The sequence below is a fragment of the Glycine soja genome, chromosome 19 (genome assembly GCF_004193775.1).
Source record: "Glycine soja cultivar W05 chromosome 19, ASM419377v2, whole genome shotgun sequence".
NCBI classification, from domain to species: Eukaryota; Viridiplantae; Streptophyta; class Magnoliopsida; order Fabales; family Fabaceae; genus Glycine; species Glycine soja.
The window spans coordinates 29,412,163-29,429,526 of NC_041020.1; the positions used below are offsets into that span (position 1 = coordinate 29,412,163).

The 17,364-nt window shown below is 37.3% G+C and overlaps 1 non-coding gene across 1 annotated transcript; it reads right to left on the minus strand.

Moving 5' to 3' along the window:
* Positions 1–3,227: 3,227 nt before the first annotated feature.
* Positions 3,228–3,329, minus strand: LOC114401010. Its single transcript, XR_003664126.1, has one exon. It is a non-coding gene; the product is annotated as a small nucleolar RNA R71 (small nucleolar RNA).
* Between the last annotated feature and the right edge of the window lie 14,035 nt (positions 3,330–17,364).

The window sequence follows — 17,364 nt, forward strand, 5'->3', positions numbered from 1 at the left end:
GTCTCCTCCTCAACTTTATTCTTGGCCAATCTTCTGACAGTTATAGCATCGGGTTTGAGATTTATCGTACCTTGTGCTTGTATAGCCTCTTCCACATTCTCTTGTTGAGCTTTATCCTTTCTCGTAACTGTTGTTGATGAAATTTGAACCTTGTTTTTTGTTGCCACATCCAACCTATCCTCGGCCATGACCTCGAGCTCTACCTCAGCCTCGTTGACTTCTCTCATTTCCTTGGCTTTCTTCCTTCTCCTTCAGTTACATCTTGAAAAGTTTCTTGGTGATCTCTTGCTCCTTGTTATGCATGTAGTGATCCATGAAGTTGTTATATCATCATAGTTTCTAAATCTTTGGTTTCCTCAATTGTCACAACAATGTGCTCAAATTTGAAATCTAACGAGCGTAGTATCTTCTCCATAATTCTTACATCTTATAATTTCTCATCATTTCTTTTTAGTTGATTTGAAAAAATGAGAATTCTTAAAAAATAATCGAAAATGGACTTGGATTCTTTCATATGTAAGGATTTGAACTCACCTCTTAGAGCTTGGAGACACACCTTCTTTACTTTGTCTTCTTTTTTATGAGAAGTTTGAAGCTTATCCCATGCCTCTTTAGCGGATGTTGCATCAGAAATCTTCTCGAACACATAATCATTTAATGCTTGATAGATAAGGAAGAGAGCTTTCTTGTCTCTCTTTCTTGAATCCTTAAAAGTCTCCTTTTGTGCTTGGGATAGTGAAGTCTCATCTTGTGACTCCTTATAGCCTTTTTCAATCATTTTGCAAACATCATGTGCTCCAAGAAGGGCCTTCATTTTGATGCTCCAATTGTCATAAGTGCTCCCCTTTAGAAGTGGAACTTGGAAGGATGTCACTCCATTGCTTGCCATGACTATAGAGGGATTTCTTATTAGAACCAAAGCTATGATACCACTTTGTTGGAAAGGTGAAGGTTATAGGAAGTATTTGAGAGAAATGGAGGAGATAATATTTGAAACAAGGCTAGTTTTTATTACTTGAGAAATGCTTTTGTCTTTTTGGCTTCGTTTACAAATGACAACCTCTCCCCTTTTTATAGGATTCTAGGGAGAGTTCTAGATACATTAAGAAAAAATTCCACACACTTCAAGGGAGAGTTCTACACACTTCTTCCAATTACTTATTAAATATTACTTCCACTTATGTCACACTTCTCTAGAATTTTCTTTAGGGTAGTATCACAAACTTAAATGAGCCTAATGATAAGTGGCATAATTTAGTTATTTTTGGGATTAGAATGTTAGCACTTATCTTTTGATTTTAATTGTTTTCTTATAAACTTCCCTTAATTCTAGTTGTTTTATATATTGTACATTTATAAATGTTTTTGTTTAAATATGGAAGATTCATCACTGCATTTCATATGTTATGATGTTTATTTGTTGAAACTAGAAACCAAGCCAAGATGAAGAGCACCAAGGGTCATTTTGAAGAAATTCAGAGTGTCACTCGTCTGGGTGCTTTCAACTCGCCTAAGCTAGTGACATTCCTTCATCATGAAGAAATCAACTCGCTTGGGCGAGTATCACTCGCCTAGGCGAGTTGCTCTGGCACGTCTTGGATCAAAAGGATAAAAACCATGCAACAGCTGAAGAAGGAAGCAAAAACAGAGGAAGAACAACGTGAGGAAGAGAGTGAAAAAAGAAACAGAGAAGTTGGAGCTGCAGTGATCGACGTCGAAGTGACCGTGGATTGCATCCTTCATCATTTCATTTGTTGATCTTGTGCTCCATACCATGAGTGGCTAGTTTTTCCGCAGGATTGGATGTAATCTTCTTACCCTAATGTATCTATTTTGATATTTTATATATATGAATCTTTTCTGCTCATTATTAGTGATTTCATTCTGTTCGTAATGCTTGATTCTATTTGATCACTAGTTTCATGAAATTGGATTTTAATTTTTACTAGAAAGTACTCTTAGAATTTGAACTAAATGAAATCACTATTTGCATTACATTGCTAGGAATATATCATAACGTTTTGATTACAAATAGCACAAGATTATGATTGTAATGCTAGAATATTTATTTCATATGCGAGAAATCAATATTTGATAAACATTCTTAGGATTCTCAAATGTGAGGGATCAATTCGAGGTCATTTAACATATGCATTAGAAAATGATTCATATGTATTGATTTTATTTGGACATTGAAGATATGAACGATGAAATCCAATTCTACGCTTCTTTTGAATTAATTAAATCCATTTTATTTGTTTTCATAATTTTATGTATTTACGACGTTTACGCTATTTACCGTTATTCCGTTAAGCCCATGAGATTTCAATTAAATCTATTGTACATAACTATTGAACTGTTTACTTTTATCTGGAGAAATTGAGTAACTCAAGTCCCCGTGGAGACGATCTCATTTATAAAATTTATTACTTACAACGACATTGGTATGATTGCCAATAGTCTAACAAGTTTCTGGTGTCATTGCAGGGACTTGAGTCGCTCACTCAGTTCTTTCGGATTTAATTTTTCAGTTTTATAGGCCATTTTCTTTACTTTTGTTTTTATTTATTTATTTTAATTTTTTATAAATTATCTCATATTTTTTATTTTTGCTAACCTCGGTGCTTACAATTTATTGTAGTTTTTTCTATTTCCTTTATGCAAGGTAAAGTTCCTGCAAGCAAGTCGCTATTTGATCCGAAAATTGCCAAGATTGAAAGGAAGAATAGGAAGAAAAAGAAACAAACAACCACTAAGCCACCGGGTGAATCTTTTTCTATTGATTCTCCTTCAATTGAAAAGCCACTTGTAATAGAGAATATTAATGATCGAGATGGAGGTGGCAATAAATCACCAAAGAGGACTCTTGCTGACTATGCTTATTAGTAAGGACTAAAGCATTACAACAACATCGTCATTCCTCCTTTCACCAACAAGGTTGAAGAGTTGAAGCCAACTTTGCTTAGTTTGACTGCTTCACATCCTTTTGCTGGAATGGATCATGAAGATTTATAAACATATTTTTCTACCTTCATGGAGTTATGCAGTACCATGGGAGCTTCTGATGAAGATGTTGAAGTTGTCTACCTTAGAGCTTTCCCGTTCTCCTTGACAGGTAAAGCATAGACCTGACTCCAATCACATCCAAACAAAAGTCTCAACACTTGGGATGAAGTGGAGGAAAAATTCATTGCGAGATTCTTTCCTCCGTCTAGATTTATTGGTGCAAAATCAGCCATTGCTAATTTTTCTCAAGGGTCTGATGAACCTTTCTATGAGACATGGGAGAGATTCAAATCTTTACTGCAGAGGTGCCCAAACCATGGTTTTGGTGATGCTGCACAACTACATATTTTCTATAGTGGTTTGAAACCTCAGACAAAGATGATTCTTGATGCCTCAGCAGGAGGTATTATGATGTCCAAGATCCCCGAGGAAGCAATTGTAATCATTGACTCCATTCTAGCCAATGATTATCAGAGTCACCATGATAGGGCTCCAGTTCAAAGGAAAGGTATAATGGAGATGGATACTCAGAATGCAATTCTAGCTCATAATAAACTCTTGACTCAACAAATAGAGGCCTTAACAAAACAGATAGGCCAACTTCCTCAACAATTTCAACAAGGTAGATCACAGAAAATGCACCAAGCTCATCAAGTTCAACAAGTTCTAAGATGTGATTTTTGTGGTGGTGACCATCAAAATGGCCATTGTTCAGCACCTGGTGATTGCCAACAAGAGAAAGACGCCCATTATTTGTAGTATCAAGGCATACCTCAACAAAACTTTCAAGGAAATTATCAAGGCTACAGAGGTGGCTCAGGTTCAAATCAGCCTTATGATTGGAGGCTGAAAAAGATGATGGTACTCACAAACCAAGAGAGGGGGTGAATTGGTTTTAAAAAAAAAATGAACATTTAAAACCAGAGTTACAAAAACTTTTTTGCAAGGATCGTATCACAAAACTTTGATAAACCGAACATAACCAATACTAAATCAATCCACCCTTTACACAAGATCCTTTGTTAAAGTTCTTTCTTTTACTAAGATATTTTCTTGAACCTTCAGTAACATGATTAAAACCAGAATAAGAAAGAAATATAAGATCAAGAGAAGAAGTACACAACCTTTTTATACTGGTTGACTCTCTATCACTAGAAAAGCTAATCTAGTTATCAAATTCAAATCTGAATTAGATTTTCACTATGCATATAGAATTCTTACAGGCAATCTTAATTCCCACCCTAGAAAAAAAGACTTAGGCACCCAACACTTTTGTGAATAAGAGCCTAAGAGAAACCTACTCTTAGCCCAAACTAGAAACACCTATTCTATAACACCTTTGGAAATTCATGCACAAACAAGAGATGTGTAAAACCATACACGAAAAACTAGAGTCAAAGATAGACACAACTTGATCAATCGTTTATGCAAAACCTTGCTTGACTAAATGAGGTGTCTTCTTGAACTCAAGAGAGTAACACAACTCACTTATCACAAAAATATCTTCATAATCAAAGATTTGAAGTTATGACTAAGCACTTTTCTTCTCTTCTTTCTTTAACTAATAACAACACGTGATCATAGCTCTTTCAGAAGCTCAAAATGTTATGTTATTAGAGAGAACACAATGTGGTTATTTATAGAGAAAACAGTTATAACCGCCTGTAATCAATTAAATCTACAAGGTAATTAATTAATTCAATGAAGTAATTGATTATATTATCTTTCAATCAATTGTAGTGTTCTTCCAAAAAACTAGAAACAACTCAAGAACAATGTAATCGATTAGATACTCAAAGAAATCGATTAAAGTGTTCTTGTTTACTTCTGAAACACTTATAAAAAGAAAAGTAATCGATTATATGACATGGTAATCAATTAAAACAGAGACTCCTAAATAAATCAATCATTGTCTCAAAAACAACTATGTAATCGATTATGATAAGCTTGTAATCAATTAAACCGATACGAGACATAACTCTGTAAGCTTAAACAACTTGTGTAATTGATTACGGTAAGATTGTAATCAATTAAAACAGAGAGCTTTGCCTTCTAAAGAAGTTTTCTAACTTTAGAAATTTTCTTCTCACTCACTCATGATAATGCATGATGCATAAATGATATGTTAAAGACTAAGGTGCAACATTCAATATAACAACCAATACAAATGCCATTCAAGAGAGTTGGGCATGTAAAAGACAAAACTTCTTCAAGATCTTCTCCAATCTTCAAGCTTAACTCTTCATGTTGCTCATGTTGCTCCCCATATCTCTAACAATCTCCCCCTTTTTGGCTTTGATGATGCTAAACTCGAATATGTCATTGAGTACATTTGGAGGGTCTGAGTGTTGAGAGTAGAGACTTGCTTTTCTTAGTCAATCCTGAAAATTCTTAACACTTACGAAAAGATCAATTCAAATCATCATCATCATCATCATCATATATCATACTATATAAGTTTACTGATGCTAATGCAAACATTAATGCAATATGCTAGTTCTTCCCAAATGCTTATGCAATGCAAGAAATATGCTAGTTCATCTCCCCCTTTTGGCATTAACAAGGCCAAAAATTTTGAACTATACACAAAATCAGAACACACAATTTTTTTGAAAGGAAATTGTTAGTCAGTTAATACGACTAACTTTTGTGTAAAAACATTGTGTAAATTGTATTCGACTCCTTCCATTTATAGTTCTTTTTGTAGTATTGTGAGTACTTTTTGTTAAATATAGGTAATAAGTACTTAGTATCCCACTTTTGTGTATTTAATAACCTTTCCATTTCAATTTTAGGTAAAATAAGCAAGTTTGTGGAAGTTCTGATTTTGAGCCGCTCGGTAAGCCAATTCTCTAGCTTAGTGAGCCATCCGCTAAGCGCAGAAGTTCATGGCTAAGCCCGTAGAAGATCCTGGAAGCAGATGAGTTGTCATGACGCGCTCAACGAGAGTCAAACTCGCTAAGCGCACCGCTTGCACCTTCAGGTTGAGTGAAGAAGAGGCGCGCTAAGCCAAATGTCACTTAATTTGGCTAAGCGAACCAGAATGTGGCTGAGCGAATGACCACAAATCAGCAACACTATTTAAAGCTAGAAATCATAAATGGAAGGGAGTTCTCAATTTTTGGCGTGTTATCTGTTCTTGGAAGCATTCCTTTGGGTGGCTGAGTGGCGGAGAGAACTTCTGGTGTGAAGATCCTGAGGGGACAGCAGAGATTAAAGAGGAAATTATCATGCAGAGTATAAGATGAGAGTTGAGTGATTGTGAGGTTTCTAGAGGTGAAGGAGATATCCTCACCACTTGTACTTCCTAATCTTTCATTTTCTCTTTTTTATCTTTGTAAGAGAAGCTTCCCAGTTATGGAGAGCTAAATCTTCAATTGGTTCTTCCTACGAGGTACTTGATGTAAATACTCTTATATCTATCTAATGATGTTGCATGTGTTCTCTGTGCTATCAGTACTTCTTTTTTAGTATGCTTTTGCCTTGATCACGTAGATGCATGCTCAGTTAGGGTCATTCAATATTGGGAAATGGTTTGATCCATAGAACTTGATAGGACAGGGCTAGTTTATCATATTTCACGAGGGATCGGGGTACGGTAACCTAGTTGTTGGTATGTATGTCTTAATGCAGTTTTGGTCAAGTTTAGTCCAACAAGAGGGATCTGAGGATGACGCTTGGCTAGGATTAGGCTAAACATGCATGAGACATCAGGGTTTAGTAGTCCAGGAGACAACATAGAACACAGGAACATTGTTAGGTAGAGAACATCTTTAGTAGCATCAGTCGCCCAGTAGGAAGACCAACACGTCGACCATGTACCTTCGCACTCACCACTGCTCACCTTTTATTTACCTTTGTTTAGTTAGTTTACACATGTGTCCATACTACACGCAAACCTTTTATAACAAGACGCTTATTTACTGAACCACAAATTTACCAAGTAAAACAAGTTCCCCAAGAGTTCGATACTCGGTTCTTACCATTTTATACTACTTGCGCGATCTGGTGCACTTGCCGGCTGGCGAACAAAAACTATAGCATTTCATTAATCATGAAACATTACAACTTTTAATCATAGAGCTTACTGAAAAAAACATAACTTTCATCAATCAAAGACAAACATAACAAAACAGACCATCAGACAACAGAAACAAGCACTGAAACATAACTAAGCTTCATCCTCATTGGGGTTAAAGAGGTTACTAAGGGTTAGCCTAGTTCCTAGGTTCTCCATCCGAGTTGTGGTGTTTTCCAAAGTACTATGAACATCAACTGAGTGCTCTTGATGGAGGTGAAGCATGGCATCCATTTTCTGAATCATAAGAGACTCAAAAGGACTCCATTGTTGTACAGGCTCTTGCTGAGCTTCAGCTCTGCTTCTTCTTCCATCTGATCCATGTTTCATACTATTAGTGGCTCTCCAGCCATGATCCACTCATGTTCAACAAACCTCATTCCAAGCTTCTTGAGATGCCTTTCGGTTATCTCACTAGACGCTTTGGTGAAATCTACTATCTCATTAGAGACATTGAAATAGTCGATGAATCTTAAGGCTGGCACAACATATGGAAACTTATAATCCACTAACTGATGACTCTTGAACATGATGTCTTTAATCAAAAGTGTCCAATTCATTTAGATATCAGATTTTAGACCATACACAATTTGTAGATCATCGTTAGTTACTTGTGCATGGTTACTAGACCTTGGTGTGAGAATATAGGTTATCAAGTACACGGGCATTTTCTCTTAGCTGTTAAACCACCTACACCTAGGTGATTCCTTAGGTTCCTTGCTAGGTCAAGGAGCTTACCTATGTAATTTTGCATCTTGTTGTACCCATAAGCAGATTCTTCAAACTTGCGGACTCCACCCATGTCCAGTCCGGCTATTGCCTTCCAAACTTTAGCATTGATAACCATTTTGATGCAATCCTACCCCGCAAGGGCATTGGATAGAAGACTCCAAGAAGATTGGGCTAGAGATTGCATCATTCCCTCCCCCTTGAAAAGGATTTGACCTCAAATCCAGGGGTTCTTGAAACTCATGGATTCTTTCCTCAACACCTGTAAAAAGAATAAAAACATATGTATTAGTGATGTTGGGTAAGTTAAAGTACGGTAAGGACTGAAAACCCCTTTCCTGGCCATCTTCCCATGAGAGAATATAGTTCCTCACCCACTCAATGTGTGGTGCTACAAGTATAGAAAAATATGGGACAAACCTTTTGTAAAAGTTTGCTAAGATATTGAAGCCCCAAATTTCCCTTATACTTGGTGGAGTAGGCCACTCAAGAATGACCTTTATTCTCTTAGGGTCTATGGGAAGCCCTTGATCATTATTTAAAAATTTAAGGAAAGTAATGGAATAAAACATACCTTTTTCTTTATTTTCATGTAGATTATTCCAACAAAAAATTACAACAAACCTAAGGTGTCCCACATGAGCACCTAGGTTTGCATTGAAACAAAAAAATAAGAACAAACCTACCTAATGAGTCCCTATGTACACAAACCATGAAGATGTTGGGTGCATGAGTGATTTTACAAAAGAGTGTTGCACCACTCAACATATTCATCATACCACCTATCATAGGGATTTGGTGTCTAATAATACCTATTTTAGGCACCAACAAAGCACAAGGATTTAAGCTCTTGTGAACCAAACCCTCATCCAACAACTCTTTTACTTGAGGAATAACCTCAAGCTCAAGAGGTATAGCGGTGCTAAGAGATTTTTCCCTTGGTAGGAGAAGGTAGAAAGATTGTTTAAGAAGGAGTGCCTATATGGAAGGAGTTCAACCTTGTAACCATTAAGAGGTCACCTTCTTCATAGGGGTAGACTTCCTCACTAGACTCTTCACCCCTTACTTCATCTTCACTTCCACTAGAGGAAGGGCAAGAGGTAGTCTCCTCTTGACTACTATAAATGTCTTGACCCCTCATGATCATGATTTTCTTTGTGGGTCATTGAGAAGCAATGTGACCTCTCCCAAGACATTTGAAGCATTTAATGTTGCAAGTCCTTTCTTGGGAACTAGTCTTAGGGGTGTATTTCTCTATGGTCTTACCCTTATCTTCCTTGGGTTTTGAAGGTGCAGCCCCTAAAATTCCATGGGCTTGGTCCTTCCTTGGATAAGAGTGAGAGCCATAATATTTTGAAGAAGGCTTTCTTTTAAGTTTTTGCTCCACTCTTATACAAAGTTGGACTAGCTCATCTAGGTCCCTATATGGAAGGAGTTCAACCTTGTCCCTCACTTCTATATTAAGTCCACTAAGGAACCTAGCTATGCTTGTTCTTTCCTCCTCCCTAAGTCCAGCTCTTAAAAGGAGTAGTTCCATTTGTTGTCTATATTCTTCAACACTCATACTCCCTTGTCTAAGCCTTTGGAGCCTGTCCATAAGCTCTCTTTCATAGTAGGAGGGAATGTGCCTCTTCCTAAGGGCACTCTTAAGATCATTCCAATACTCTACTGGAGGATCCCCATAAATCCTTCGTTCCCTAACAAGGGAAGTCCACCAATTGAGGGTATACCCTTGAAAGCTAAGGGTAGCCAATGGAACTTTTCTCTCTTCGCTAATATGATGACAAGCAAAGAGTTGTTCAACCTTCATTTCCCAATCTAAGTAGGCCTTAACATTATCTTTTCCATGGAAATATGGGAGGCTAATGTTAACCTCTTGAGGCCTTCTATCCTTTTTTTTTCTTTGGGAGTGATGTTTAGTATGTGAACTATGGCGCCCTCTATAATAGTCGCTAAGTTCTTCACTTAAACTCTTGCAAGAGTCATGACTACTATAGGAGGCTTGTTTTTCTCTTTTAATTTCTTTCATTATTTTTCTTCTTTCTTCCTCTCTTATTTTCTCTCTTTCATCTTGACTTATTTCTTCCACTCTTTTTTTACCTTTTTCTTTTCTCTCTTGTTTTTCTTTCCACAACTTAAGGGATCTCAACTCATCTAATATCTTATACAAGGGGTCTTTACGAGTAGAACCCTCACCATTAACACTAGATGAAGAATGAAGACTCGTGTTGGTTCCTAAGTTATGGTTCTTTCTTGTTGGGGGTTTGAAAACAAAAGGTAAAAGAAACTATGGTTGAAACTAGCCAAAATAAACACTAAAAGAGGTGTGAAAGATAATGTAAAAACTAATTGGTAAAAGGTAAGCTATCTAGGCGGTTTGACAATGGAGGGTAAGGGAAATAAGCTATGAAAGTAAGCAAGAAATGCAAACTAGGCGGATCCTATGAGTGTTTGGATGACCTCATTTAAGGTTCCCAACAAAACACTCACTATCCTAAGGGAAAATTGCCTAAAATTATTACACACAAATGGAAGTAGGGTGACCTATTGGAGGATCCCAACTTACTTCCAATGAAAGGCCTTTTTGTTACAAAATTTGAAAGCAAAGCAAATTGCCAATTACAAAATTACAAAAAAAAAAAAAAACAAGTCCTCAATTGTGGTGACTATTCTCTCTTTAGTGTTTCACTCAATTTGGAGTGCTTCTTAGTCCAATAGCTCTTAAGGTGGTTGACCCCTTGCTTCTTGACTCAAATTCTTCAAGATATGGCACCAATCCTCCTTTCCAATTCCCTATATGGCAACTCACAAGCAAGGAAACAAAGAGACAAGCAATAACCAAAGACCAAAAAAATATGAAATGAAATCTAAACCAATAGAGTTTTAACAAGACAAATTTCCAAGGATTATTCAACAATTAAAGCAATGAAAAGCACAAAAAAGCAAGCTAGGACTCAAAGAGAAACCTAGAATGGCTCTAGAGTAGAGTAGAAAAACTAAAAAAAAAAGACTCAAGAAACCTCTAGTTTTGGCACTTGTTTTCACAATTATTTTCAATTTAAATTTCAGAACTAGGATTGGTATAAAATAGGCACCAATTATAGAACAAATTTTGAGCCAAAACAACATGCACACTTTCCTTTCACTTTTTTTTTTCCTGGACACTGATTTTTCTGCCAACTTGTGCGATTTTTATTTTTTTTTCCTTTAATCCAAATCGCTTGGTTCTTTTTTTATAATTTTTTTCCAGATGTCTAGAAAATTCAGTAAAACTTTCAGCTCAAAAAACGTAGTGACCAATTCCCAGTAATTTATACAAGTTCGTATGTTCAAGCTGCCAGCACCAGCGATTTCAACCTAGAAATCAAGAGTAGTGTTTATGTTGCTTAAGGCTTGGATAGTTACAATTTGTGTTTGCTTATGCTCAATTATCTTGAAGTACAAAATTCAAGAGAGCTTGAGACTTATTTTGATTCACAAATCCAGCCACAACTCAGCACCACAACTCAACTTCATCATAGGCATCATGTAGGAAACTTAGAAAACAAAAAAAAGTTCAAGAACAAGACTACTTCTAGGAATTGATTTAGAACATGTTATGAACTAAATAACATGCATGAATTAGACTCAAAATTCAAAAGATAGGCTAAGAATGACAAGAATACATGAACAAATGTATCTAGAATTCAATAAACAAAATAAAAATTCAACACAAACTTAGAACATAATGTGACAATTATTATGACTAAACATGACTCTAAGACAACATGGATTAAGTGATTTACACTTAGATTTTTGTGTTTTTTTTAATCAATATTTTGGAAGAACATTTAGATCTAAGGTTCAGCACAAGAGTATTATGAATGAAAAATGATAGAACCTAAAATCAACACAAAAGCAAGATTCAAGAGTAGATCTACAAAATTTGAACCATAGAAATGCAAGAACAAGTGTAGATCTAAGATTTAATCGGTTTATTTTTTTTGAATCTACTCTAAACAGCACCAAACCACAAGAAAATGGAGGATATACATGGAGAATAAGATGAAGAACAAGGAATTAAAGAGAATTCATCGAACAAAAAGATAGAGGAAGCAAAAGAACATCACCTAGATGAAGATGCTCTAATACCACATGATGTAAGCTCCGTTGGAGCTTGTAGGCCTAGGATCTTCTTCATCAATGGATTCCTTTGCTTCTTGGAAGATGAATGGCAGCGGAATGGAGAAAGGAAGAGAGAGGAGACACCACTTCAAGGAGAAGATGAGTCTAGAAGAAGTTCACCACCATAGGAGGCCTTGGATAAGAGCTTGGAGGAAGAAGGAGATGAATGAAGGGAGAGGAAGAGAAGAGCACGAAATTTTGTGCTCTAAATGAGCTTTGAAATCTGAAGTTTAATATTCAAATGATCAAAGTTTTTAAAAAATGCACACACATGACCTCTATTTATAGCCTAAGTGTCACACAAAATTGGAGGGAAATTTGAATTTCAATTCAAATTTCACTTGAATTTGAAATTGAATTTGTGGAGCCAAACTTTGGAGACAAAATTTCACTAATTATGATTAGTGAATTTTAGTTATGTTTCAGCCCACTAATCCAAGATCAATTCCAAGATTCTCCACTAAGTGTGCTTAGGTGTCATGAGGCATGTAAAGCATGAAGGACATGCACAAAGTGTGAGTATATGATGTGGCAATGGGGTGTGGTAAGCAAATACTCAATTAAATTTATTTCCAACCACACACATCAAATATTCACTTACTGCATGTGAAATTACAAAACTACCCCTAATACAAAAACTAGTCTAGGTGCCCTAAAATACAAGGGCTGAAAAATCCTATATTTCTAGGGTACCCTACCTACATTATGGAGCCCTAAATACAAGGACCAAAATTAATGAAACCTTAATCTAATATGTTCAAAGATAAGTGGGCTTATACTTAGCCCATGGGCCCGAAATCTACCCTAAGGCTCATGAGAACCCTAGGGCCTTCTCTTGCATCTTTTTCCCAATCTTCTTGCAGTCTTCTATCCAATGCCCTTGGGAGGTAGGATTGCATCAGTGAAATTGGGCTTAGCGCCAGTCTCAAGCTTAGCCTTGCTGAAGGCACCTGATGCGCTTAACACACTGACCTCGTGCTTAGCACGCGGCTTTGATGCTGATACTCTGCCAGATTCTCCTTTGCGCCAAGCGCGCTAAAGCTATGCTTAGCAGTGGATAAGCGCTTAGCCCAACTACTACTTTCTGCAATTCAAAACCTAGCCTCTTTTTCACCTGAAAATGCACAGATGTCATCATTAAATTTAATGGAAATGTTCTATAGACAACGTTAACCATAAAACAAGATTTATTTACAAAATTTACTCCAAAATAACCATAAAATGGGGAACTATACAGGCTTTGGAAAATGATTTCTATACAAAAGTTAGTCGTATAAAGCGACTAACAAACTTCCCCAAATTTACAGTTTTGCTTGTCCTCAAGGAAAGAAACAACAGTTCACTTGTCCTCAAGTAACAAAGACAGTGGCCAGTCAAAAGAAAATGGTGTTTGATTCATCAAGGATATCAACCATATGAACTGAATATCATGGAATGCTTAAATTAATCACTTCTCACAAGCATGCAACTTTTCAAAGATAGGAGCACAAGTATTAGAGCCACAACTAAAATAAGCTAGTAAGCATGACAAAAATCAAGGAAAGATCATCAACCAAAACCTCACAGTTATTGTTTCACTCAAACTCAAGCGTTTAGGCTTATTCCATCATAAACAACCAACACAAGTTCCAACCTTTGCATTTCATCTCCTATCATACAACAATGAACACACAAAAATGAATCTGAAGGACTTTCTAGGCTTGTAATTGGGTTAGGCTGCCAATAATTCATGGTTTTTCTAGGATTCAAAAGCTTAGGTTCTAGGAGAGCATTCATCCATAGAATAACCTTCATTTTTTTCATTCATTCCTTCCCCATACTTTCCTTTTTTCTTAGGCACTTAGCTTTCATACCTGAATTTATAGCATACACACTTATTAACTTTATTTATACTAACAGTTGTTTTTTTTTAACACAAAAAACAGAACCAATGTGTATATACTATTTTCTTTGACCATTTTAATCCTTACCCAGTGCCTCCCCTAAATTTGGAACAAATTTACCTTGATAATACCTCCCCCAAATTTGGGACAAATTTGCCGTGAACTATCTTCTGTGGATGATGCTCTCCTACAACCTAAAATAAGGTAGCACTAGATACAACTGAATATGCTCGAGGTTTAATCAATCAATCAATTCATTCAACTCAAACTTGGTGCAAGGGATAATTCATTCAATCACAAGGTTAGCTTTTTGGCTAAGTAGCTATTCATAATCAAACATGGTCTTCATCATCATCAAGTTCATGCATCCAAGCCATACTTCAGAGATTCATGCAAAAATCAGCACTAAATGATAGTCGTTTCTCTCAAAATTTAAAAGATCACACTCTCATCGGGATACGATTAATGCATTCCTTCACAATCAATTTGACAACCGACTAACATTTTCAAACAGAATTCCAATCATATGCTCATTCTCTTCTAATGACGGCAAACTTCATCAAAACAATCATCCAATCATCCCGATCCATTCAATTCATACATTTGCTCTATAAAATCATTTTCAAACACTCATTCCGTACCAAGCAAACCACTGCATACAATGTTCAATCAATTCACTGTTCAATCAAGTTTTTTGTACAAGCACACAAACAACTATGCTACTGAAATTAAAATGCTGAAATATAAAAGCTGAAATTTAAATGACATAAATCATAAAATAACTAAAATTAAACTAAAGTGTTCATAATGCAAAAAATAAAAAAAAATAAACGTCATGCTTCTCCTGTGGCTAGTCTTCATTAAGATCCAGTACTGATGGCTGAGTCTCCTCTAGAGCAGGAGCAGATGGTGGAGATGGCTGTGGGGTCTGAGCTGGAGTGGTCTCCTCCTCTGCTACTGCTGGTGATGGTGCTGGTGCTGGTGGCTCCTCAGTCACAAGCACCTGGGTTGTGGAGGCCCCACCCCCTCCAGAGGAAGAAGGTTGGTCTTCTGGCCAGGCCACCTGTGCATCAAACTCCTCCATGCTCATAATGGAGGGCAAGCCCAAGCCCTGAAGGCTCTGCATCATGATGGACTACCCTCTATGGATGCTCTGGAGCATGTAGTGAAGTATCTGAGGAGTGAAAATAAAATCTGCTTGACCTGTAGAAAGAGGAGCTGGTAATGGAATCTGTGAAGGTGCTGGAGGAATCATTGGGATCTCTGTGGAGGAAGAGGGAGGAACTGTAGAAGAAGAAGGACCTCCTGGTGCTTCTGATGGTGCTGAAGTGGAAGGGGCCTCAAATCTCTTCTCTCTGGCCTTCCCGGGTCCTCTGAAAGTTACTGTTGGATCATCAAGATTCCAACAGATCTTCTTAATATACGCAAAATTAATGGCAGGACTCAGGCTCTCATGGGTCAAGGAATCAGAGTGGACTCCTTGGGCTTTACATAAAGCAGTGATTAGGGCAGGAAAGCCAAGCCTCAAGGAGTCATGCTGTGCTATAAGTGTAATCTGACTAGAAATGAAGGATCCAAGATTCATATCCATCTTATGTATGAGTGCATATACTAACTTGGCCCTATCTAAATTAATGTCAGAAGTATGAGAGGTGGGGGCCAAGTTAGAAAAAGAAAAGACACTCCAAGTTTGAGCAAGAGTAGTCAAATTTTTCCTTAAGATCTTCAAGGGTAGTCCATTTGAATTCAATTCAAATCCCTTTCCTGGGATACACAAACAGGCTGTTAACTCTTGCTGGTTTGGCCTTAACAACACAAGTCTTACATATGCTAGAAGACTTTCTCCTTCCTCTATAATTACTGGTGTTTCCAAAAAAGAGTTGAGGGCTGCTGAGTCAAATGGAATCCATTGCCTTCTAACCTTGACCTGTTTTGGCGACTTGTCTTCAGGATCATACACATTTGCATAAAACTCCCGTACTAGTGCCACATCAATACTTTCCTCTACCAAATTTTCTATCTTCTTATGCCAGTTCCTTCTGTTTAACTCCAGCTGAAATTCCTGAAATTCATTAAATGGCAACTGTACATTTCTTTCCGGAATAATCTTTCTGCCAAAGATGTTGTTTGTATAACGATCCCATGCTTCTGGGGATGAAAATTTGTGTCTATCATATCTAGTTTGAGAAGATGAAGAAGCAAGGGCTTTTCTTTTCTGAGATGCCATCTGCAAAATGTAAGACAAAACACACGAGATTAGCATAGGTTTATTCTCAAGAAAACAGAAAAATTAAATTGAAAATAGAGCTGGGCGCTTAGCGCAGCATGCTAACGCTTAGCGCGCCTTATGAAATTAACACAAGCGCTAAGCATTGCAAGCTGACACTTAGCTCGAAGACACAGAAAACACTTTTTTCTGCAGAATAGGCTTAGTGCACAGGGGCGCGTAGCCTAAGTCTACAATTTTTAGAAATAGTAGAGGACTGGGGCTTAGTGACGTATGCTGGCGCTTAGCTCAGCCTCAACAGAGAGACACTGAGGCTTAGCGCACAGGCACGGTTAGCCTTATTACAAAGGTTAAAGAAACAGAACCTAAGGGGCACTTAGCGCAGCAAACTGGGCTTAGCACCTGAACTACACTGGGTATCTCAGTATACCATTGACACTTAGCGCACAGATGCGCTTAGCGTCTGCATCATTTTGGTTCAACAACCAAGATGAACGCGCTTAGCACGACATGGTCCGCTTAGCGCGATCATCAAAAATCTGAAAAATTTTAACAGTGCGATGAACAGGCTAAGCGCAGTAGGCGCGCTTAACGCGTTCATCGCGTATCCCAAAAGATACTCTGGGGTTTTCACCCCTTTTTAACCACATTTCCCCTAATGGGCTTCTAAACTACCTAAGGTCCTAAAATACCTAACCCTAAAACTAAGTAAACTAACCTAACAACAATACTAACTAAGAAAACATAAATCCTCTATCCTAAGGTGTGAAGAATGAAATACAAAGCAAAAATGAAATCAAGAGACTTACTTGGATTGTGTAATGCAGAGTGTGAAGAAGCAAAGGATGCAGAGGGTCATATAAGCACACAATAGAAACAAAGAATGCTCAAGGATGAGAGAGTGCAGAGGTTTAGGTGCCAAGGTAGCAACCTAAGTGCCTCTGCCTTTACTTTTAATAGAAAACTAAAATTCGTATGGCGCGCTTAGTGCGCAGCTGCGCTTAGCGTGCCAACGTGACATTTGAGTTTAAAATACTAGCGCTTAGCCTAGCTTCGTGCTAAGCCCAACTTGAAGTTGTAACTTCCAGTAAGCATTTGGGGCTTAGAGCAGCAGCGGTGCTTAGCGCTTTCTGCAACACCAAAAATCTTTCTGCAGCATGCGCTTAGCCTGAGATGCGAGGCTTAGCATACATCAAGCTTCAACTTATAGTGAGTGATTCAGGCTTAGTGCCACTACCTGCACTAAGCGCACTTCCAATGACCTTAAAATAGAATGA